General features: G+C 43.1%; 1 protein-coding gene across 3 annotated transcripts in view; it reads left to right on the top strand.

Annotated features, from left to right (window-relative positions):
- Positions 1-354: 354 nt before the first annotated feature.
- MYT1L (myelin transcription factor 1 like) overlaps positions 355-6000 on the top strand; it is a 310962-nt gene continuing 305316 nt past the window's right edge. The window contains exon 1 of one of the 3 annotated variants that reach the window (XM_049818968.1): positions 355-388. The gene's annotated coding sequence lies outside the window, so the exon portion shown is untranslated. The other 2 variants (XM_049818967.1, XM_049818969.1) reach the window with 2 other exon arrangements.

Below are 6000 nucleotides of genomic sequence, written 5' to 3'. Positions count from 1 at the left end.
GAAATTTTCGATGTTCAGTGCATAATTTCTAACAAAGCCCTTAAAAATAAAGCTTTCATTAAAATACTCTTCAGAGCTCAGAAATACTTGCAAACACATCAAAGGGCACAAGAGCTCTACTAATCTATCAATTAAACCGCTTTGATATTTCGTGACTATTTTCCTATGTTCGCATTCTTATCTTTCACGGTATGAATTGGTAACCTTAGAGAAACACCCCATATGAATTGCGGGGTTCTGTGCCCCGGCAGCCTCTGTGGTGGTCTCGGGGTGGCAGCGGGTACCCCGCGGAGACTGCCCGTCCCCCGAGCGCTGCTCCCGCTCACGCACTGCAGCCCGCCGGTGCGGCCAGCCCAGCCTGGCGCTCTTGGAGACAGGGAAATGCAAGGTACCATTTTTTTTTTTAGCAGACTGTAAATGATTCCTATTCTTTGCTCCACAGAACATCCGATGTGGTGCCCAATCGGCTGAGAAAGCTGCACAGACGTCAGTGTCTGTGCGTGTGTGTGTGTGTGCGTGCGTGTGTCTGCACAGGCAACTGCAGCTGGAACCTCCATTAGAGCAGCCCTATTGATTTCTGGTTCACACTGCAGTAACAGGGCTAGAGTGCAGGGCGGGGAGCGGGGAGAAAAAGGCAGGGGGAAAAAAAAATAATCCCAGCGGTTTTAAACCAGGAATTAACCGAAGGCACATCGGGGTGTATGTGCATACGTACAGCACGTACATGCCGGTTTCCAGAGATATGCCGCTGAGCCATTTGCTTAAAAAAACCCCCACCAAACCCAACAACAAAAATCCCTGGGCAGAGCAATCCCCACACCTCACAAAACAACAGTCTGCCCGGGTTTCAGGTCCCGTGCATGCATGGATCGATATTTTCTCGATGATGTTTTTGCACGGCGAAGCTGTCCGCAAAATGTATTTCATCAAAGGACTACAGGACATGCCTGCTTTAAATGGCTCTTTCTCTATGCAAGCAGTTGTCTGCTTGGGGAAGATGGGGGGGTGGGTGGGGGTGGGGTGGTTAGAAATGCAGCTCGGAGTCTGTCAAACACCGTGCATAGAGAGCTCCAGGAAGTTGCTCTGCGTTTAGTGGCAGTCATTTTCTCGTGATGCATAATGCACAAGGTGCCATTGCAAGCTGAGGTGTAAAAACGGGGGAAAAAATGATGTTTCTGGTAGTGACTGAGCTTTCCTCTTCCTCTGAGGTTTCTTTCCCAGCTAATATCTGGGAATAATTTATAGCGGCATGTTAATATGTTGTCTTGATATTTCAGCACATCTGCGAAGAAAATCCCTGCAAAGCAAGTGTGGCTTTTCACAATCACTGCATCTCAGTCTGGCAAACTCTAGCTGTGAGCAGTATACAGCGAAGGGGGGGAACCCCCCAGCACCGTTTTCTGTTTAGGGGGTGGGGGAAGGGGCGACGGTAATACCTTTAAAAAACCGAAAGGCGGTAAGCCATTATTAGCAAAAGCTATATTGAGCATGCTTGCCAGACAGGCAGCGCAGCTCGGCTCTAGTTCCGCCCAGACATGTGCCTTGCCATTTTCATTTTAATCAGTCTGCTCAGGATGGCTGCTGATTCATTTTGCGGGATGGCCCCCTGGGAGCCAAGGTGGAAGCCTGAGGCGAGCTGCTATTGCATCAATGCAGCACTCCACATCAGACACTGGGAGGGGAGGCAAGGCTTCGGCTGCAGATCGAGTTCAAAATACCAGCCTCGCTGCTAAAAAACAAACCAGAACCCCCCTCTAACAAATAAAAACCCTGTGGAAATAATAATAATAAAAAAAAAAAAAAAAAAGGAGGAAAAACCCAACACCCCCCTCCCTTAATCATTAAATAAAATACAATTAGCGGAGCAAAATCTCTTCTGCTCCTTCCTTCCCCTTGTATCCTGGAATCGCTGGAGCTACCATTTCTTTTCACAGCTCCTCGTTTAAAAAGAAAAAGGACGCTCTCTATTTCTCTATTTACCTGATAACTAGCTGGGGGTGGGATACCTGATTTAGCTGGAGACTTTGATTTGTGGGATTGACAACCTTATTATGCAGTGAGCTTATTATTGATATTATTCTGCTCTCGGTTGCCATGACCACCTTGTGAGAGACATTCAATTTTCTCTCTTCCATCATCATTATCTATGAGGCCATCTGTTGTGGAAAATGAATTCAGCCTCATTTGCATGACTGATAAGCAAATTTTTTTTTATCTATTTAACAGAAGGTCATATGCCGGGGATTTGGAGCTGGTGAAAAAAAAAAGTGGAGGAAAAAAAAAAGGCATCTCGAGAGGATGAGTGGGAGTGCGTGCATTAGAGGATGTATGTGGAAGTAAAACAGATCCCTCAGGCCTGCTAGCCTATCCTACTGCATTTGTCATTCCTGCCAGGGCGACATTTTTTTCCCCCTAAGCTTCTGCACACTAAAGAGAGTGAGAGCTTTTTCCCTGCAGTCTTCTTGAAGCCCCCCTGATTTTTTTACTCAGTGTTGGTGGGTGTATTTTAATATATATATATTTTTTGAATTCCCTGGAACATGGGGTATCTTTTCAGTGTTCAATGAAGAAAAAAGCAGCCTTTTCTGGGTCTCTGTGGTATGCTTCTTACTCCTCATCCTTTCAAAGTTGTAGTAAGCCAGGGTGTTTCTTAACCATGCTGAAATGTCTTGCTTATGTTTAACTTGTAAATGGTTAACGGTGCAGGTGTGGGCTGTGTTTTGTGCAGGGTGGGGGTTGATTCTTGTAGCTAACTGGAAAGATTATTGTGATTTTTGCAGTCGTTCTGTAGCTTGTACTTAAATGTCCATTGTTTGCTCTTTTCAAGTTCTTCTGGCAATATTGCTGTGCAGCCGAAATTGTATTGGGCTGTAGAATAGCTGATAAAAAATCCTAAAGTGTGTGTTTACTATATGAACGCATAATGTTGCATGCATTAAGCATGTTGTTGTTTATATAAACTTGCTGCATGTTGGACGGTACTTGTTTGATATGGAGAACCCGAGACAAAAACTTCACAGATTGGAATGCTCAATGACAGCCGAGTGCAATTAAATAAAAGATTATAAGATACTATGTTTTCACACTAAAACGACGTTTAAAACCAGTGGATTTGTACTTTAAAGGGGAACACTCATGTAAGAGTAGCATTTTGAAAGAACACTGTCTTAAATGTTTCGTATCTGTAATAGTTTTTCTTTAAAGAGAAAAAGCTTTGTAAATAAGGGATGCTTAATTCAGTTAACTCTCTGAAAACGTCATAGTCTATACTTCAATTTTAAAATAGTTCAGATAAGTGTGACTAGTCCATGTACATTTAGTGCAAATGTATTAATCTTTATTAATTTAGTGCTAAAAAGTAACTGAAGAGTATAAAAGAAAACGACTTACATTAGTAAAAAAGGAATGACTTAGTCTGTTATGGAAGAGACGTTACACAGGTTTGCTTCTTTTATTTGTCACTAACAAAGATTAAACTCAGTGGAACAGAAGCATGCCATTTTCTTCTGAGTACTGAACAACGTGCACAGCCTTATCTTGGAAAAGAGTTTTGTTTTTTTTTTTTTTTTTAAAAAAAACGTTTATTTGTTCTATGCAGAAGTAGTGTGTGCAAAAAAGTAGAGTTTTTACATGACAAATGCTTTGCATGGTTGACGATACTCCTTTTAAAGGTAGACAAGGAGATGTGCAGTACTCTCTTTCTTGCAAATAAATACATTTGGATTTTATTTATTATCTACGGGGAATCTCTTTATATTTCGTACTTGCAACCGAGAAATGGTCGTGGGTGCTAAATTTCAGGTGGAGAGAAGTTTCACTTTTATTGAGGTCAGCTAGAGACCAGATCTCTGACTTGCCTACATTAAGTAACTTAACCTAAATTACTTTATTAAAATGCCTCTCTTTTTTTTGTTTGTTTGTTTTAGAAAACACTCTGCAACAGATCTAGCATTAACTTGTGATAACCTCTTGCTGATAGTTGTTTAAAGGGCACTCTTTTCTCCTACCCCTCTGATTTCAGAAAGAGTATCTTTCTTGTAGATTTTTAAAAAGGAATAAGATTTAATGCTTCTTTGGCATCCGCCATATTTATCATGCCTGTTGGAATTTGCGGTGGAAGTTAGATCACAGAACTAATATCACACTCCGAGTTCAGCACAGTGCAGCAGCTCTGGCGGCTGGGGTGGGTGGTTTGAAACGGCACCAGTTTCCTCAATGGACTTCAGCGGGAAGTAACGGGATGCTGTGTATTAGCAGGCTGTCGTACAGCACGCAAAGGTTGAGGTCTCCGTCTCATCCCCTCCTCCCCCCTCCACTTGAATTGTCAGCATCTTCCAAAGGCTGGTGAATAAAACCCGGTAAACTTCGAGAAAAGCCTAACAGATAACCCAGTCGGTCGCCTTCCCCTGCCCCCCCCAAAAGTTAATTGCCGAGCTTGGTTGGATTCCTCCTTGCCACCCTGACATTTGACTGCTGCTAATTCACTGATTAATCTCATTAACGCGATTATAGCAGGATTTGGAGCTGGCTGCCATTGTTCTGCAGCCAGCGCTATTCAGCCCGAGCCCTTGCCGCCCCCCCCGGCGCGGGGGTGCCGGTGCCGGTGCCGGTTCAGAGGCGGCGGGCCGCGGCGCGGTGCCCGCGGGGCCGGCCCGCGCCTTTCAGCACCGGGAGCTGTCCGCCGCCGGCAGCAATTACCGCCGCGCCGCCCGGTTTCCCTCCCTCCCGCGTACCGGCAGCGGGGAAACGACTCGCTTTCATCACCCTAATGACTCTGCTCAGTGAGGTAAAAGCGGGAGAGGCTTTATGCCTTCTAATTAGGCGGTGTGAAGATGGCTGTGGTAAAGCATCGAATCTCTGCATTTAAATACTTCTTCCTTTCTTTTCTTTCAAGAGCTGTCTTGGCGTGCGTTTTGTTTTCTCGGGGAGATCCACGGGGCAGTGTAGTTTAAACAGCAGTTCCTTGCAGCCGTGCAATTTAACTCTCGGAACGTGAGGGACATTACAGGTGTTGCCATACTTAGCCAGACTTCTCCTTCCTAGTAAAAGAGTTCTTTGTTGAGCTAAATGCTTTCATTTATCTTCTTTTTTTTGTGCAAAGAAACAACCTACCCAGCTCACCACCTCAGAATTACGTTTGCCTTCGCCAGCACTATTGTGCCTAGGGTCTTTCCTGCGTCTGCACTGCAAATCCCCGTTTTCCGGAGTTTGACAATAGGAAGCATTTTATCGATTGAAACTTGATCTGGAAGATCTTTTTAAGGTTTCATTATACATATAAATTACTTCTGCAGTCTTCAGTTGAAGCAGGATTTTATATTCAAGTTTGCAGGTTAGGTTAGACGGTTTTAAATCAGACTAGGAATAACTTCTTTAAAGTAAGGCACCTTACGTAGCATTAGGGCATCATCTGCTCTGCCCTATTTGGTATTTTGACTTTTATTATCTAGAAGTTACATTGTTATCATTTAATAACTGCCAATTGCACATGCGCAGTAACTTTTTTTTTTAAAAAATATCTTCTCTTTCATTTGTATTCTTTATGAGCATGACCCTGTACTGGAAACTGAAGCCACACATTAAACTCTATTGTGTGAAGGATTTGCCAGGACCAGCAGTGAACTCCTGCAAATCACTAAATTAAAAATACTTTTAAGACAAAGTGTCCTGCTGAGGAAAAGGTGGGATCTGTTAAAGAACATACTACATTTTAAAAGATTTGAGTGTAGTAAATGTCAGTGAAACTTCTGCAGCCATTGCAATCTATGGGTAAATAATAATTACATTCAGAATTGACAAAGTGCACTGAAACCAAAAAAGTCTGTTGCTTTTTTTACTATACGTTTGACTTCCGCGTAGTTTTTCAGTCACTGATACCATATTCTTAACCGGCAGGGTTTCCTATTTTCTTTTCATTTCCTTTTCTTCCCATTTCTTTCCCACCCAAAATCAAAAGCCCAGTGAGTAAAGTATTGTCTCCTTAACTGCTTTAGAGAACTA

The sequence above is a fragment of the Accipiter gentilis genome, chromosome 16 (genome assembly GCF_929443795.1).
Source record: "Accipiter gentilis chromosome 16, bAccGen1.1, whole genome shotgun sequence".
NCBI classification, from domain to species: Eukaryota; Metazoa; Chordata; class Aves; order Accipitriformes; family Accipitridae; genus Astur; species Astur gentilis.
Note: the sequence above shows the minus strand (reverse complement) of the source record. Positions and strands in the feature narration are given on the sequence as shown.